At 45.9% G+C, this 19,556-nt stretch overlaps 1 protein-coding gene across 1 annotated transcript in view; it reads left to right on the top strand.

The window, feature by feature from the left end:
- Positions 1-19,556, top strand: part of CRYBG1 (crystallin beta-gamma domain containing 1) — a 1,845,005-nt gene that overhangs the window by 148,638 nt on the left and 1,676,811 nt on the right. The gene's annotated exons all lie outside the window — the stretch shown is intronic.

Below are 19,556 nucleotides of genomic sequence, written 5' to 3'. Positions count from 1 at the left end.
ATAAATACGAACATGATTGGATCCAGAATCGCCAATTGATAGAGACACGTAAAATTGTTAACCACGTTACCAAAAAGTTTATAACTCACTGCAGAATTGTATGAGAAAACAACCCTAAAAAAATACACTTTTGGTTAAGGGTAAGTTAAATTTAGTTCCAACAAAAGATGTTAAATAGGTACACGTATGAGAGCTCCCGAGGGTGAGCGCTTATGTAGGTTTTGCATGTCGACAAGGGAAGCGTTAAAACATTTAATTGTCGAATGAACTGCCCTTGCCAAATATCGTGAAGAAGCCTTTCACCTATATTTGGTGGTCATTGTTGGTGGAGCCATGTGATCAATTGGTTATTACCGTAATTAATTTTCTGAATAGTATTATGCTGGACTCATTCACCTTATTTTAAAGATAAATGAATTGTTTGCAGGATTTATTTTAATGACTTGTACGTTTTATGTTTCTTCTTTCATCTCTTTAGCCATTTAATGTGATTTTACGTTGTTTTGGTTGTAGTTTGATGTGTGTAAAGATCTGTCGAAACTGTCACACAAACGAGCTTACAATTAAAACGCTTTCCTTCTAAAAATCAACTTTAAAAAAAAAATGCTTCAAAATGAAACCAAGTTTAATGTACTAACATGGTTTGTTTACTTTACCCACCATTAAAGAATGTGTTTACTTCACCGCCGTAACTCAAAAACCTATGTTGGTATTGGCACCCTGTGCTAGTATGTGCTGATAGCCCTGCAGACCTCGGAAGGGCCATTATCACACGATAATGCACTGCTTCCTAAAGTACGTCCTTGGGTGTTTGGCCTTTAATGGCCGAGCATGAAAGTGTGCCCGTCTTCCTGGCGGTCGCAGAACGGGCCATGAAGTTTTCAGCAGTGTGTTGCCTAGTGTTGCAGCCTGCGGGCGGGTGGCGGCGCCCATGCTTCTCTTCACACCCACAGCTGCGACTCATGTGCCGTCAACATTGTGAAATGAAATTGAGGTAAAGTGCAGCTCGTTGTTATCTGACGAACCCCTTCTTATTGAAAAAATAACTATTCTGCTCGGGGGCTGTTTTGAGCCTGATTTTCTTTTGTTTACTTGGGCTTGGTTGTATCTATAACTTCTCAGAAACAATGCAGCAAAGCAGCCCTGTAATTAAATCTGTCCTAGAGAGGGCGGCTCGGGAGGGGCACCTGCTCGTGCACATTTTTTTTTCACGGAATCCTAGATTCCAATTAATGGTTGTGTGAACTGCAAGAGTGATTGTTGCGGTATGAAGGCTGCTCTGACATTTGGCAACAGCCATTTTTAAATTCCTAACGTAAAATTAATTACATTTTTAATTGATCATTTAGGGAAATCAATATTAAGAATCATGCCTAAAATTCCCAGAAATGTCCAAGTTACCCTCTAGTGCACCCGAGCCTCAGTGTGATTTTTTTTCTCTCATGCAGTTAGTGCTTTTCATGCACTTTTCCTGACTCATGCCGTACAGCATTATGTGGTGAAACACATTTAAGTGACAGGCAGCGCCCAGGACTTTAAAAGGCTTACTCTAGGAGATCGTTGTATTTCAAGATTTGTCATAACTGATGAACCCATATGCATGCATCTTGTAGGCCGAACCGCGACCCTCACCCAAAATGATTTGTCTCACAACAAAAGCGGCTTTGGACATCCCCAGGAGAGAACACATTACAGAAACAAGAAGGAAACACAAATGGCTCTCCACCCATGAGAAAATCAAACTTAAAACTGCATCTCTCACATACAAATCTCTACACAACAAAGCCCCTCAATACCTTAAGGACAGATTCACCAGATCACACTCCACAAGACAAACCAGACTTGCCTACACCAATCGCCTCCAAGTACCTCGCTTTAAACTGACCACCATAGGCGGAGCTAGCTTCCCAGTCAAAGCTGCTCAATTGTGGAACGAATTACCCACTACCGCGAGGCTAGAACATTCTCCTTCCAAATTCTGGCAAATTGTAATTAACTGGCTGACGACAGCTATTGCTAATTGAAATTATGATAATGCTCACGCCTGTTTTGCTACACAGCATCTATACTATATGATTGTAAACTTGTATTGTAAACTTGCATCTGTAACTTGTAATTATCTGTAACATGTAACTGTAACCTGTAATTTATGCTCTAAGCTGTACATCTTCTTACTTCCTGCGCCCTTATACCCCAGGGTCCGGTGCGCATAATAAATACCAAACAAACAAACAAACAAACAAACAACTTTTTGTCAAGTGTTTGCAATAAAAGGCCGTAGGATTTTATTGTACAGATATGGTTATGCAGATAAACAAATAATCACATATCATAATAATATCATACTTTTGGGCACTGGGTCCTGAGGTTACCCCCTCTGGCCCGTGCCGCCTTCTCATGTCCTACGACTCATTGTGGACACCGTACAGTGCCCTGTACTTTTTTTCCTTTTTTTCTCCCTTATTTGTAGGGTGGGAGGGTTTTGTGGTAAAGAAGCAAAGTGTGGAAGACGCTGAGTGAACAGAGAACCTCCTGTCACTTTGGGTCCCCGTTCAGGGTCCACAAACGGATTGTGTTTTCTTAGAGCATTCTGCTCTTATTTATAAGACCCAGGGAAGCCCTGGGTCTTTGATGTGTATCGTAGTGGGGGCTGTGCGCCAGCCCCCGGCCGGATACCCGACATGTCTGGCCCCCTGAGGAGGGGGCAGGTCTTTGAACCTGGGCCCTGCGTGCCTGTTGGTTTTCCGGAGGTGCTTAGCACCTTGTTGTTTGGAGGAAGGGCTAAGCGCTTGTTCGCACCTCACCCTTCCTCGGCATTGTGTGACAGAGACTGCGTGTCTCTGCGCTTGTGGGGGAGAGGAGCAGGCGTGGGGGCGGGGGCTGCCCCCCTCCTAGCCTGCCGAATGGTAACATAATTTACTCTGCCTCGACTAGGGCGGCCCTGCGTCATTGCCCAAAACAGATCATCCAAGGGTTTTTATACAGGGCTTCACTTCGCCCCTCCCCCCCCGCTTCTAAGTCCTCCAGTAATGCATTTTATTAGCGCAGTGAGGACACGCTGCAGACCCGAACGCCTGAAAGGAAAAGGTGTGTCTGCAAGGGAGGCATCCAGTGTCTGAGGTTGTTTTCAGGAATTGGGTTTGTAGTTCGATTAAAGGGAGGGGTTGTTTGCAAGTATTTTGGTGGGTTGTTTCACTAGCCCTCTGGGCATGTGTAGTACGTGAGAGGTGGGAGGGTGTGGAGAAGAAAAAAGGGAGTGGTTAGTTGATTTCAGGTGATCTCTGGGTGTTCAGTAGTTTTATTGTCGGTTCTTCTTTGGTCCTGGTCTATGGTTTGCAGAGTGGTGCATCTAAACGAAATCTAAACAGATAAATAAATAGAATTCTAGTGTGGCTAGGTTCAAAAGCAAACAAAGTAGAATTCAACAGGTGCACACAAAGTAACTATACTGTATTTATCGGGCTCAGAAATTTGAAAGGCCTGAGTCGGCCCTGCCATCTACTGCGTGATATACATAGGATTATAGGCCAATAATATGTTCCGAGTTATGTATGTGTGGCCTCACACATTGTTCAATTATATTATAAACCTCTGTCTGTGACATCACAACTGGCCTATTCTTTGTAATCCTCTTCCTGGGATGTCACTAAACGCTCACTGATGGTAAGCAAGGTAAGGGAGATGGCTGCAGCCATCCGCCTTCCATCCTTTACTCTTTCTAAACACTGCTGCGTTTTCCCATCTGGGACAGCAGACATGGACTACTTCAGGTAGACATTGCTCTTTATCCTACTTTCTCTGCTATTTTACAAAATTGACTCTAGACACTCGTATCTACACAACAAGAGAGCGTGACAAAGGCAAGTTGCCAACAAACATTCCTTTGGAGTTTGGGGGAATGTTCACCACTCACTTACACTGCACTAATGTTCTGTTAAGCAGCATTTGTAAAGTTCAACCTTCACCGTTTCCATGGCTCTTTGTCATCGATGCCTGCCATGAATGTGAAAGGTTGGTTGCTTTCCGGGAAGATTTCCCCTTGTGGAGAGGGGCAGCAGTGCCACATGCTGACTCTCTAGAAGAGTAGGATGCGAATATGTCTTTGGTTCAGGTGTGTTCAGCCTTAGAGGCTTTTCATGATGCCGGGGTCTGTTGAAAAATGTGCTGCAGGAGTATGTTGTCTCAGGGTGGGGAGAAGCTGTGCTACTTCCTAAACACCCTCGAGTAGGGTAGGAGTTTGGCTTGGGGGTAGGCCTGCTTCGAATCCTTCCATCACTCCTGTAAACCGGGACCTCTTGATGTAAATCTCCAGGGCTGCCTGGACATTCCTGAAGAATAAACCATGACCTCTGGGAGTAAATCCCTAGGGCTACCTGGACATTCCTGAAGAATAACCGCAAACTCTGGGAGTAAATCTCTATGGCTACCTGGACATTCCTGAAGAATAAACCATGACCTCTGGGAGTAAATCTCTAGGTCTACCTGGACATTCCTGAAGAATAACCGCAAACTCTCTGAGTAAATCTCTCGGGCTACCTGGACGTTCTGGAAGAATAACCGCAAACTCTGGGAGTAAATCTCTCCGACTAGCGCTACTTGGGCATTCCTGAAGACTACTTGGAAATAACAATATTGATATGGTAAGCTTGAGCCTTCTTAGGGCTGAGACTGAACTATTAGATACTGAAGCACATTAATATTATTATTTTTTTTAAACAATTATATGAAACTGATTTCTCTTCAGGCTAAAATATGGGCTGCACCCAGTTTGGGGATTACCGAAAGGAATCCTCCACTCCCTGTTGAACTTTTGCCCTCACGAGCCCATGATCAATGCACAGGCTGAAAACAGTTTGCTCATTATATGAAAAGTACACATGCCTTCTGTGAGTCAATAAAACAGGCTGGGATAATCGCCTTGCAACTTTCAACATGGTGCTTGCGCGAACTGTTGGCTGCATTCATGTCCTTCAGTAAATGTAGCAACGACTTCCGCTATCATTCTATAAACAATTCCCGGCAGGTGCTAGTGCCAAAGAGTCGGTTGTCCAAGATTAAACGCATGCCGAATTACATTCGAGTGCAAACTGATATTTCAGTTTCTATCATATCTTTGGAGATAATGTTTTATTTTTAAAGAGACCTCATCAGTGATCCAGCATTATTTTAAATCCATGTTATTGTGGCTTTCATGCCCCGGCAGGGGAGGCAGACATGGACGGTAATGGCCGGTCAGCCCGAGGTAATGTAGGCCCGAGCTGTGGCTGTTGCGCCGGGTAGTTAAAATATTCGCACCCCAGGATTTCACTGGGATGCAAATGTTTTTTGTCAGGAGATGAGCTCAAGTCCATCTCCTGACGAAAAAAAAAGAAAAGTGGAAATAATGGCAGCCTATTTCAGAACGTAAAAAACAAACCAACTGCGCCGGCAGTGATTACAGAATCGTGCCCGGTAAAGGAAAGATTCTGGTAGGATAATCTGTCTTTCCCGAGTGCAAATGCGGCAAAGGTATTTTCTTTATGCGGAATCTGTACTGAAAGCCTGGCAGAGTGAAACGGCATGGAGGTTGCAAAAGCACACAAGGATGTTTACTTTGTGTGGTGGTTGAATGCAATTGAACGTACATAGTTTGGCAACCTGATTGGAATGGGGTGCATAGTGGGTGGAGAGTGGAAGGCAGAAAGGGAAGTCCCTGAGCCCTGGCTCCCAACTTTGGCTTGTTTAATGATTCCCAGAATTGGTCATCACTGATTGGTGAAAGGAAGGCATGGTATCAAACCGTAAGATAGACACAAGTGATCACAGTTCATAGTGTTTATTGAACTTCAATTGGGTTAAAAAAAACGCCTATCTAAATCTAAAGATGAGAGCAAGCTACCACCATCAAATAATAACAACGCAATCCTAGTGGTGTCTTGTCAAAACAAAATGACCTATACGAATATAAACCTATTGCCATTCCTTACTTCTAAATACAAATAGAGTGGGAAACAATGTCATGTAAAATAAAAGTGTTCAAGAAATGATATGTCAGGATATTCAAGCCGTTGGCTTACCTTCCCCATGTTTTCAGCATGGGACAAGTTGGCATATTCAAGTTTAGCACAGTCTCTGGCTTCTCTATCGCAAGGGTGCCGTTCAAACTTCAACATCATGGCCTTCTGTGCCAAAGTCTCTCTGCCATTCAATGTCGCTTTTCCAGAGGGCCTGATGCAATACGACAAACAACAAAGTTCCTTTCTCCTTAGGGTTTCACACATACACATTCTCAGGTGGTTTTCTGTTCAACCCAGGCCCCCCTCCGCCGGGCTCGGACCAACTTTATCAACTTTTCCACAAATGTTCTTTACTGTATCAACATTGAAGCCTTTCGATTGTACGCAGGGTTTTGCTTGACCCGTCGTAGGACCAGTACGATTCACAATTCTCTACAACTCTTTCACTTTTCAGCTGTATACCTTACAGAGACCTTCGATTGAGCACCCACGTGGTGCCAGACCACTCTGTCAAAGGTATTGTATCTTTGTTTTTAAAGTTCAATCACTCATCCACTGTTCAACTTTACTAGCATCTTTTTTCCCACGTATTTCCAACAATGTTTGTTCCAGCGCTCGCCATACAATGTTGCCGTTGCAACCTTGGCTTCAACACAGACTGGTCTAGTATCGGTCTCCCCAACTCACCGGGTGTGCTTCTTTCACTGATGCTGCTTTGTTCTTGGAGCCAAGGACAGTTCCACAGCGGGTAATTCTCCCCATCCTGATTCTTGGCGCGGGAGGGCCGGGTATCTCTGACATGCAGGCTTCTTCAGCATGTTTTCCTGGTCTTGCGCTTTCCAATCTCGAGGGTTATGAAAGCAACGGTTCCTTATGGCAAAGGTCAAGGGAACTTCCCTCCTTGCAATCCCCTTCTGTTTCGCCATCTTTCTCCTCTTGTTGAACTGCCATCTTGGAAATGCTGTTTCCTTGTGTGCTTTGCCTCACTCAGTGTGCTCTTCTGCTCTGCCTTTTATCCGTGGGGGGAAGCTTAATGGAAGTCAGGTGTGTGTGATGGTCTGAAATTGCATGACCTTGCCTGACCATTGTATTGGGAGGCGTCAGGTATACGGCTCGAGTGTTAGTCCATTTTCTCTCATAGCGGGCTGTCCGTGAGAAAATGTTTGTATTGTAAAGGGGGCGGGGGGAGGTTGGAGTTCCAGAACATCCTACTTGGTAGGATGGGGTAGAGGTGTTTTAAGGAAGGGGATACCGCATCTCACCATCCAGTGTCCCACCTCCACTCCCCGAAGACCCCTCACCCAGGTGATCCTCCTGCACTAGTCCACCCCCAGGAACTGGATCCAAAAGCGATGGCCGTGTCCTGGCCACCTGGATGACAGATCCCCAAGGACTATTGGGTGAGACACCTTGTGGTGTCTCACAATGGGAACCTACTCCTAAATCTATCTTGCTGGGGTCTAACCGTGAGCAGAGGGGTTTAAGTGCTATTTGGCTACCTCAGGTTCTGGTGAGATCACTTCTTGGAACTTCCCCATTCGAATATTTGGCCTACGCAGTCCTCGTTACACATCTACATGCCTAAAAGTTCACAGCACAATGTTGGGTCGACAAGGGATGGTAACTGTTATTAATCATCTGTTATACCTTTTGGATTTTTAAAAAGCTTTGGGGCCCCTTAAAGAAGGGGCAGTATCATTGCTGCAGGGGGTACATTGTAACCAGTGCCTGAAATTGGGAATGATGATCTGGGATTCCACCTAAGGGTAGAGCTAAAGGGGCAGGGCTAGGGGGGGGAGTCATGGCAGGCCAGTGACAAGCTTGCAAAAAGTGTAAAAAAAATAAATAAAAATAAAACCATGACTAAAGTAACAATGCGTTTTGGAGAGATGACTTAAAACGTGAACAAATGACATAAACAAACTTCATAATATAGTTGAGCAAAAATCATTACGAATCTAGCTTTATTTTCCCCATGCTGAATGTAAGCCTAAAAGAACTACCGTGGAGCCTTATGCATCCTTCCCACTTGTAATCATCCACCATTCGCACCTCTAAAGAGACAATAGCTACTCTGAAGTATAAAGAGACTGCACAGTGGTCTGCAGCCATGCGTCGTTAATTACACTATAATGCGATTAAGGTGAAAACTAAAATATAAGAGCCCGCTGAAGCCAAAGGTATTTTGAGCTCCGATTGTCTGGACGCTGGGAACAGCTGGTCACTGCAGTGTATTACAGCAGCTTTGGCTTTTGGTTTACCCAGTTTCGGGAATCCGTGAAGACATCTTTTGCCAGATTCCAAATCCAGGGAAGTCCATCCCAATTCCATCACGGATGGTATTTCCCGTTGCATAAACAACACTCCCCATTGCTAAAGGGCAAACCCCATAACGACTGGTGCACAAATAACGTCCGCTGTAAATGCTTTATTTATTTATTTATTTATTTATTTATAAAGCGCCCAGCGGGCCGGAGGCATCGTGGCGCTTGTTACAAAAAGTTCACTTACATTCTTTATTCACTTAATGGGTTTAGGGCAAACATTAGAAAGCAGTAGTACAAAATCAATGACATTGTTAAAGGGCTTTATCATCAGTGGGGAATATATTAACACACACAATCATTATCACAGAGTAAAATAAAACTCAAAAGTAGCGGTTAATGCCACCAGAAACAAGGTTCGATTTAGTGTCCAAAATGAAAACCGGCTGTGATGGCCTGATGTGTAGCTCGGGTGGGCTATATATTCTGGCAATGGTGTCGTTTGAAGCACTGTCCCTACACTTGTTATAGTTAACAGTATGGTTTTACCACCAACTGTACGTTTTTTTCACCCACTGTAATATGTCTTTAACTTGAAAATCCCAAATCGGTGTTTCGTCAGTGGTTATCGCTGGTGGTAATGCGACACCGTCAGAAATGATGCACCCTCCACAGTAAAACACGTTCCCCTTTATGACTCTTGCACTCTCTGACCTGACCTCTGATTTAAGATTGGCATTGCAATCCCAGAAGTAGAAACCGGGAAATATGTGCAGTAATTTAACGATGCAGCGACACCTCTACCAGGATGGCACAAGCACCTCTCAAACCCCTGACCCACCTAACACTAATCCATATTTACGTCATAGCTCTCCAAAACTGCCTTGGAACCAAATTACCTTATGCTATCTCAACGCATATTTCTATTCTCCAATTTTCTCCAGAAGATAATCCATATAAAATGGACTGATACGCATCCATCCTTACACAAAGCCTTCCCTTTGCCCAATTGGCCAAATAGCCTTCCTTTCTTCCCACTCTCTCCTCTTGCAGTCCTCCGTTTTCCTCACTATTCCCCAAGCAGACTAAGGTGTGGCGCACACGGGGGCCAGGGGAGGGGAGAGAGGGGGAGGAGAGGGAGAGACAATACTTCACGGACAAGGCTCAGGTGCTCTCAGACGACTAGGGTGGTGATTTGGTGCGGTATAAAAGCTGAGTAACATAACATAACATAACCCAACGTAATTGCAATACTGCCTAGATTACGTCCGGGTGTCGCTGTAAACTTGGCAGAGCAGTATGTATTTGGCATAACTCTCTAAGCACAGAATATACATGAGTTTGAATTAAAAAAGAGATTGGTGGGTGAAGTGGGGCGCAGTCCTGAGAGGCAACGCGCTGCGGCTCCAGGCTTGAGAATTTAGCTTCCCATCGAGCGTGCATGATGTCAGAGGACCATAGTCTGTTGTCGATGTAGAATGGGCCTTTACATCCCAACATGTTTCCTCTGCTCCTGGGAACATTTCGTGGTGTTTGGTGGGCTGGTTGCCAGTTCCCTGCTGGGTCACATCCGGCCGTGCAAGGCCTTTCTTAGGGTGGCTCTTTGTTCTTTGCTTCATGAATGGGTCCTTTATAATCCTTTGACATGCAATCGCCACAGAACTGTGCTTGTCGCCGAACTGGTTTTAGGGATATTCTGCTCCAGATGTTTAACTTTCCTTGCCAGGGCATCGCAAGATCCCCAAAAATATGTATGTATCACAAGGTTTCCTTTTAACGGACAGTCATGCGTGGGGTTTTGTTATGGGATTAACAGGATGTAACAATATTTCTTAATCATCCTCCTGCGATAGGCAGCAATATTTTAGAGTTCATGAACTGCAAACGTAACAGTATGAAACAGAATATTTTTAAAAATCCCATGACACTAAGTCGCCCTCCTCATTCCCGGGGTACCCTGATCTCTCTTCTGCAGTGGTGTAGTAATAAAATATACTATTACCTGGTATATTATATAAACTATCTATATTATATTCAAGCAGGAACACTTTCGCTTTTGAATGCACCTTGCCAGACATCTGGAGGCGCAATGCAAATCTCTCCGACTTCTTTGGTCACCACCGGCCATGCAACACTTTGTGATCCTGCTGGCATATTTACTCCATAAGCAAATGCACCCTTAAAGGATCCCAAGCAAAAGAACTCTGCTCGGGGATGGATGCCTGTTGCACTTTTTTGCCTCTGCATAATTGAAATTATAGGAAATTGCACCAAAATGTCGACCACAAAATTATCTTATTGAATACTGCGCATTTGCGCCGTACACAAATTCCGACTTCCATTACACCGAATAAGGGGAGCAGGGGGTTGCGGGTGTGTCCCCCGGTCTCCTTGTTCAGTGTAATGTGCTCAGGGGTTGCGGGTTGTCCTCTGCTTCCATTACATGGGTAGCGGGGGACAAAAAAAAGTTTTTAAGAAAAAAGGACTCTGCTACGCCAGTTCTGGCCCACCTTGGGGGAAAGGAATTGACGCTCTGATGCTGCAGGGATAGAGGAGAGTCGGCGGCACACACAGAAGTGTGCCACCAAAAGGTAAGCAGGTAGGAGGGGAAGCAGGGAACATGTGATCTATGTGATCACTGCGCCTCGCCGTAATCAAAGTCGGCATTTTTTTAGTCAACATATGCAGCGGTGAAGTGATCATAGAGCCGATGATAGAAGCGGCTGTGTGCCCTTTTCGTTTGCTACACCACAGTAACGCCAGAAAAGGTATAAGATGAGTTGTCGCATATCCCTGCATTCTAAAGGTTTCCCATAAATCGATATAGAAAGTATGCACTTTGTAGCCACATGTACTTTTATTTGATGCCAGTCAAACAATACTGACATGAGCCCCACAAGCACCTTATTTCTGCCCCCCCCATTAATCTTTATTAGGTTATCCAGCTCCAGCTCCTACAGCGCTTCTAATCTCTTCTCCAACCCTACTTCGTTACTCTGTCTTCCTTTAGCATTACTCCTTTTATACTTCTTTTGCATTCGCTATTACTCTTAGCTTCAAGTTACCCGTCATCCTTGACAGGATTTCTACTTGACACAACCCAACCGCCTTGCTAAGAACCTGGTGCTTTCTCGTGGTGCTGGAGCATCCAGGGCTTCAGAGAACCTGAAACAACAAACTCAACAGTACCACTTACGAGCATTTTCAGTCTTGGTTGCTTCCATCCATGCGGAATTCCTTTTATTAATCAAAGCAGAACCAAATCAGCATTCATTTAAAAGATAGGCAATGGCAGGAGTTCCGAATAAGAATGTATTAGTTTAGGACTTGTAACACTGGGCCACTCCTGCACTAGCATTGAGTTTATAAATCGGGTTTTGCCCAAAATAGATTTCTTAAGAAAGGATTGGATTGGGTATGGAACAAAGGAATTCATCCACCATCTCTACAGTGTGAATTTTGTTTTAATCTGGCGAGAAATTCAATTGTCCAACAATATTAAGCTTTTGGTATTGGGATGCAAGCAGCATCTCGTTCTCTCCTCTTTGCAATGAGTTGCGGCATTCCGACTTTCCCCTAAATTGCAGAACCACAACTCTTTCCGCTCTTTGTGGTGATCAGGGTCTTGGCATTGGCCATGGAGCCTTCGATAGAATGACAGCTGGATGGTACTGACATATGTTATAATAGGTTTGCAAGATAGAAGGATCCATAGCGAAAAAAGTTCAAAATATTGTTGCCTGGTTAATTTAGACAGGTACATTTAAGGGATTTGTGTAAAATGAGCATGTTCACATGGCTATACAAATTTGTGGGAGCCCCTCTACTGAGAACGAACACAGTTCAAGCAACCTGTTATGTGAAAGGTTTCCCACTCGGGAAGATCTAAAATCATGTTTTAGCTTGCTGTACCTTTCACATAGTCTCCCATACCATATATGTACACATACCTATATATATACACATACCTATACACCTTCACTCCCCTGATGTGGGCGCTAGACTCTTCTGCAACTTCAGTGACTCTTTCCCTCTCCACTATGCATTCTTCCCTCCGGTCTGATGCAGTCAGCCGGACACACCTTGGATGCTCTCGTCTCAGCAGGCATTCCCATCTCCAACTCTCTCACTACACCTCTCTCCTTGTCTGATCATGCTCTCCTGTCCTCTCACCTGGACATCCCCCGGCTAAGCCCCTGCCTGCACTGTCAGTCTACTTCTCTGTCATTTGACCTATGAAACCAGTGTCAGTTGCTGCTTTTGCCGCCAACTTCATTCCACAGCCCTTACTTACCTTCAACTCTCCATCTCCGACACTCTGGATAGACTTCCCCTATCATGAGGATCCGCATGAAGCCTGCATCCAAGCGCAACACCTGGTATGACTCCGACCAGGCTTATCTGAAACTCAAGTGCAGAGATGCTGAGCGGAAGTGGCAGGCTTCGAGCACATCCTCTGACAGACTGGCCTGCCACCTGCTCCAACAGCAATAAAGACTATCCATCTGCTTGATGGTCTCTGGGGCAACTAACAACACGGCTGAACTTTTTTAAAATCTGCAAGGAACTCGCCAATCCTACTGCAGTCTCCATTTCTCCTCTGCCTTCCCTGGCCCTCTGCACTGCGCTGGGCTCTCACTTCATTACTAAAATTTAAGACAGGATGTCCTCACTCTCTTGTACGCCACTCCTTTCTCCCTCTCCCACTCTCAGGCCTCCTTTGCCCCCCATCTCCCTTTCCCTCCTTCTATCCTCTTTCTCTCACATATCATGTGAGGTCTCCAGACAAGTCAGTTCTCTCCTCCAAACAGGTGCTACCCTGCTACTCCAGAACTATCAAGGACAACATTGCCTCCCTTTCTCCAGCCCTTGCCTCTCTTCTCTGGCGTCTCTCTCCTCACGGTGTCCCAGTGTTTTGCAGCTCGACCGGACACCCTGTGACCCTCTGATGCCAGTGGTATCGGCAATGGTTTGTGGACCTGCAGTCCACCAAAGCTTCTCCGTTGTGGTCTCACCGCCACCTTCTGCTGGGCTCCTGGGCTCTGCCCTGTTGGTTCCACCCACTTTGGGTCAGCCGTAGTGCCAGCGTCCCTCTCTGCCATATCAACCAAGTCTGAAACATACAGGTTTCCTGGTTTCCGTCTTCTCCAGCTACTACGCGGCTTGAGGCCTTCCGAGCCTTCTGTATGCGTTCCTCTCTCTCGCCTCTGAGTGCACGCTTCTCATAAACAAACTTGTCCCAATTGACTTTATATACTGACTTAAAGGGACATGTTCTCTTTTCCATAAGATAACAGCATCTATTAGGAGTTTCCCCATCCCAGTCTTGGTACTTCTGTTTCTGGTATTTTAAAACATCCCATGTATGTTGAGCTTTAGGGAGTTCCTCGTGGGAACGGGAGACCTTGTCCCCTAAGGTGGAGTCTCTCCCAGTAAAGTCCCACCTAGGAAGGGTATTGCGGAGTGGGCTCACCTCTCTAGTCTCATGGGGGGGCTCCCCCTTGAGCAGAAGGGGCAAATTCCCTCGATTCATCACAGTACTCCCCAACTTCTCTGTCATGATCGACATGGACAACATACTCTCACTGACAAGCCTAATGGGCGTATCTGGGAGTATTCTCAACTGCTGCACATCTTATCTCTCGGACAGGCACCAAGCCATCCAGATGGCCAACTTTATGTCCGACCGCAACCCAGTCACCTGCCGAGTACCAAAATGGTCACAACTGTTCCACAATGATCTTTAATCTATACATGGACTAATTTGGATCACTTTTCATTGACACTAACCTATCACGCCATCAACACACAGATGATAACAAATACACATAAATCAGTGGTCCACCGGATATCTCACACCTCAAATGTCCTGACCTCCATCCAATCCTCGAGACAAGCACATAACTGAAGGTCAACCCCACAAAGACTGAATTTGTCCTACTCAATCAAACATTTAAGCAGGATACCATTAAATGGTGGCTAAATGCCATGCATCTTAATGGCTTGACACCTCAACTGACTCTGACTGCCAAATTACTCTGGTTCATTATAGACCCCACTATTCTTCCAACATCATGCCAACAAAATGGCCTAAGTCACCAGGTACCAGCTAACCCTCCTCTGGCAAACAAAACCCTTCCTTGCACTTGAGGACTTTAGAACCACAGGCAAGTTCCTGGTAATCATCCACATTGAAGGGGAGGAACCCCTTTATATCAGCATTCTGCCAGCAAACCTGGCCTCACTTGGAGCCGCCCAACACACCATAGCATGACTCATAACAGAAAATTAGAAATTAGGCCATATTTCTGCTATCTTGGAGCTTGCCCTGGCTTCCCATCCGAGACAGAATACTTTTAAGACTACAGCCATTACCTAAAAGACAACTATTGCCTGCACACCTGCCTACCTTGCTCAAAGCTCAGTTGCTCAGGTGGGTTGCACTCCTCCAGGATCCAGGCCAACGCGAAGCTTGAGGAGATACTGGTGCACAAATAGAAAAAAACAAGGAACAGACCTTCTCTTGCTATACCGGCGGCAATCAGAACATTGTCAAAGGTCTTGCAGCTCAGGAAGGAACTCAAGGCCTTACTCTACAGTCAACACTCACGTGTCACATATACTCTTCCTTTTGTCATTTTATATCCCAATGGCCGGGACATCCTGTGCCACATAGTGTAACCCTACCACGCCTTACCTTGTATGTTACCGTCAATGACCTGCACAATACTCGGGTGCTTCCTAGCTAAGGTCACGCTATAAAAAAAAACAAATACATACATTTATGCGCATTCCTCCTTCCACTGATCAGCAAGGATCCAACTGGCACTCCTAGGAGCTTCAGCCCCTAAGTGAAGGCTCCTGGACTGTAGCAGAGCCTTTTGGGAGGGCTTCCCTTTTCCCCGATCTGTCACATGCTGGTGAAAGTGCTTGGCCAGATATATGGCGAGTCTGTCTATCTATGATATTTTTTGTATAGCGCCGTTCGCCCATAGGCATTTTATTTCCTTTTTTTACTGTTTAATTATCAGCTACTTCGTTTTTAGCCTCTTCAACACCATTGCTAAAATTCATACTATATGACGCTTTTTAAAAAGGATGAAAAAACCTGTTCCCCTCACATTCTAGCAAGTCCAGCAGTTCAGCACAAAAACACTACTTTGTGCTGAATTAATTTCTATAAAACGTGTGACATAACCTCACTCCTAGTTCGGAAATGGATGGATAGGCAAAAACGAGTGTAACTAGCCCCCTACTGTCACTGTTGGTGCTGGGTCATGGGTAGCAGGAAGTAGTACGACTCTGTTCTTCTGCGCCTTCGATATTACATGATATTCGATATGATAGGTTATTTATAACGTGCTTAATACCCAAAGGTTTCTAAGCGTGGACAGGGGGATCAAACCTGTGTTGCTCTGTGTCGTCTTGCTTCCAAGGCGAGAGTGTTGCTCCTGAGCTATCCTCCCGAGACAAATGGGGGGGGGGTGGAGGATGGGAACCGGGATATATCGGGATGCACTGCATCTTGACTTGTGCTACGCAGAGTTTCTCACGGCAACACAACCCTCTCTTGATCCAACTGTGCTTTTTACTTGCAGTGATGACCACGCCTTGGCACTTAAAGGAGGTTGGTTGTTAAAACCAGTAACTTGGAGATTTTTTGGAATTAAAACATAGCTTTATATAAGTAATCAAATATAAAAGAGCTCTTTTTATTGCCATTTGGCGAGATTGCACTCACAAAGAGAGATTGGGCAACACTGCATACACTAGCATTTTGGATGAAAGTGTAGAAGAGCATGCATTACATGGTGGGCTCAGTGCATAGAATTTAGGGTTCCAATTTAAGTTGTGTTGCTACATGACACATAATATGCTTGCTTCCATTTTAGATTTAAAAGGATTTCATGAAATCCAATAAAACAAATGTAATCTTTGCCAGGGACACATACTTTGTGTTCACAGATACAGAGATCCATATCGTGTTATGATCACTAACAGGCGGCTACAGAACCCTCCTATGCTTTTGTGAGTAGCTGCCCTTTCCTGAATAGGTGCCCCTGTAATGCATAGTGGCCTACAGATCATGGGGATTTGTGTCATCCGCCGCCGCCGCGATTGGCGGATTCTTCCGCGTTACAGGTGGCGGCACAGGGGCGGTGTGTTTTAGTCCTCTTTCTATGGTCATCATTCTCAGCCATTTCGGTGGGCGGTGCCTGACGGGAGTTTAAAACGTCCTTTTTCCCAGCAGACTCTGCGTTGCAACCCCCTTCGGAAGTCTCTCTTCCGGGTTTATGCGCTCCCGAGGCTTGGCACTCCTTGCTTTGCTGCGGCCTTTCCTCGCTCCACTGTCCTCCATTTCCCTCTTCCGCAAAGTGTTTTTTCTGACGCTTTCCTTTGGGCGTTCTTCAGTGTTTCTCGTTAGGTCCGGTTCTTTATTTTTTCTCCGGACCTACCTTTCTCCTTCTTTCCTGTTTCTGTCTCCCTTCTCTCCGCCTCCTGGCTGGACTCCCCGGATTCCTCTCTGCCCTCTCTTCCTTTCCTTACCAGATTCGGCTCTCTCTTTCGGAGCTACTGGGCGGACTCACCCGTCCCCGGCTTACCTTCCAGAGGTCCCTTCTGCCAGTGTTTTTTGCCTCATTGCCTCCTTCAAAGGCGCTGCCGATTTTCACGCCATTCTGCTAGTTCGCTTCCTGCTCAGCCTTCACCGACACCTACGGAGAGGAAAAAGAAGAAGAACTCAAGTGCTACGAAGGGGTTTTTTCTTCCCGATTGGGTTTTTCCCTTCCTCCGGCTTGATTCCAGAAAAGGGGCCACGGAAACTGCTGTTTCCTAGCAGTAACTGTTTCTTCCTTCCGTGACAAGCACATTCATCCAAGAAGGGAGAAGGATTACCTGGCCAGACGGAACCTACAGTCTGCGAACAATAATTCTGGCAGCTCAGGTGAGGAGAGTGCAGAAGGAGGGAAGGAGGAGGGAACGAAGGGAACTAAGGGAATCAAACAAGCACAGATTGCAACGCCAAAGAGTTATAAGATGTCAGCTGAAGAGCAAGTCCAGGAATTATGGAAAGCCTTTCAAGCCATGTCCCAAGAATTACAGGGGGTGAAGACAGAAAACGCGCTCCTCAAACAAATGGTAACCGCAAGAGAACCCTCACCGCCAGAACTACCACCCATGGCACTTTCCTCAGGCAAATTCGACGGCTCTCCAAAGAAGGTGAAAGAATTTTTGGAAGCGTGCACGGTATACTTCACCTTCAGGCCCCGTGCTTTCGCAACGGACCAGGCCAAGGTTGGATTTCTAATTTCCAACATGACTGGAAATGCACTAACTTCGGCTACTCCATTGGTGACCAGCAGCAACGCTATTCTTCAGGATTATGTAGGGTTTCGGAACCTACTCAAACAGACATTTGAACGCCCTGAACTGTCTTTCACGGCCTGTGAAGATCTGCTGGACGTTAGACAGGGAAACTCGGATGTCCTGTCATATATCTCTTAGTTCAAGACCCTGGCAGCCGGAGCAGGATGGCCTGAGACAGCGCAGTACGCCATTTTCCGGAGGGGTTTAAAGGAAGAGAACAAGGATGAATTGGCCAGATCTCCTCGCTCACCCACTTTTTCGGACTTATTAGCTGCCGTTCTTCACATAGAATATCGTCTTCAAGAACGAAAGTTAGAGCATTGCAAACAGAGAGGTTCCGGGTCATCTTCGGACTCCTTTTTGCACTCTCTCCCTGGTCACTCCTCAGCGACAACTCCAGATGAACCAATGCAGATCGGTGCCACCAGGGCCCCTTTATCCGCTCCAGAGAGAAGACGAAGAAGAGAGAAGGGTCTGTGCGCGTATTGTGGTTCCGATTGTTACTCACCGGTGAGATAAGTGCGTAGAACCAGGGAGTATCCAAAACCCAGGAAGTTGCTTGAAGAGCTTTGGGTAGGGCCTCTACCCAAGCCTCCTCTCTGTGAGGGAATAAGACCTTCAAAATGATATGACCACTTGTTGTATTTAACCAGACAAGGGGACTGATCACCAAGAAGGGCGGGGAGAAAGCGCACCGCCACGAACCAGGCTGTAAAGGAAGAACAACAAGTAAGTAATACGAAGGTAACAGTTGTCCCCTGTAAGCCTTACTAACTGATGGAATACCTGGGCTTCCACTCCCCCGTAGGATAGAAGAACAGCACAACCCGGGAATCACCTAGGAATATAACAAGACTTAGTATCTAACTGGTTTAAACTATGACACAATTCAAGAGGTGGACAGGATCTTACCAGTGGAGAATGACTGGAGGATTTGAGTAGTTTAGAACACAACGACAGGGATAAAATAAGAAAAAGGTAATGTTAGTAGTAGGATACTAATACCCGGGCGGCACGAGGGTCGCACTGGATTCGGGATGGTGCACAGCTGCAGAGCGTCCTTGAGTGCACGGAAAAAACAGGTGCATTCCAAATGTCCCGTTTGTGAAGCAAAAAGTCTTACCACTGATGAACGAAGAATGATGATAACAACCAGTCGGGATGGTAGTTCCAGGTAAGGTAAGTGGAAGGCAGGTAAGGTCTGGTGCGATGCAGAACAACCAGTCGGGATGGCTATTCCTGAGATAGGTAAGTCGAAGGCAGGCAAGGTCTGGTACACTAGCGGACAGGGACTATGGCAAAAGCGCGTAGAAGAGAAGTCCAGCAGAAAATCGGTTTTCGGTACACAGGCAGGCAACAACAAAGACAAAACTTTTTCTAGCGGGGTCCGTGAAGCAAAAACAGGTTCGGTACACGGGAAGGCAGTTCAATAAGGGTATTCCAAAAATAGAAGGTCCAGTAAACAGTCCGAGTCGAATCCGTAAGAACAAAGAGGTTTAGCAATTGAAGACGGAAGTTCTAAATGCCGGGAGTAGCTGTAAACAGAAGCGGCGTCCTGGCTGCCTCCATGGACTACATCAGTGAGAGAGGCGGGGCAAGCCAATGCGAGGCTCTACCGGCAAACTACCGTACGGAGCCAGGTTTTCTGGGGAATGTAGTTTCCGATTTGCTAACTTCCACGGCAGCTGCCATCGTGCATGAAATGGGGCAGCATAATGCCGAATTCTTTTGGGGAGCGCTACAAATCTCCTATTCATTCTGGTAGTTGCACTAGGAAGCCGAAGTGCTAGAGGTGCAGGTGGCTGGGTTTTCAATACAGCGGGGGGGTGAACGACGACCCATAACAGCATCCGCCCCCAAAGGCGGCGGCAACCCCTTGCGGGCATGGAAACGACGCAGGAGTACAGGTGAGTGGATATTACACAAGGGT

This window comes from Ambystoma mexicanum, chromosome 4p (assembly GCF_040938575.1).
Source record: "Ambystoma mexicanum isolate Mex_15411 chromosome 4p, UKY_AmexF1_1, whole genome shotgun sequence".
Classification (NCBI taxonomy): domain Eukaryota; kingdom Metazoa; phylum Chordata; class Amphibia; order Caudata; family Ambystomatidae; genus Ambystoma; species Ambystoma mexicanum.
The sequence above is the reverse complement of the archived record's forward strand: the minus strand, read 5'-3'. Positions and strand labels throughout refer to the sequence as shown.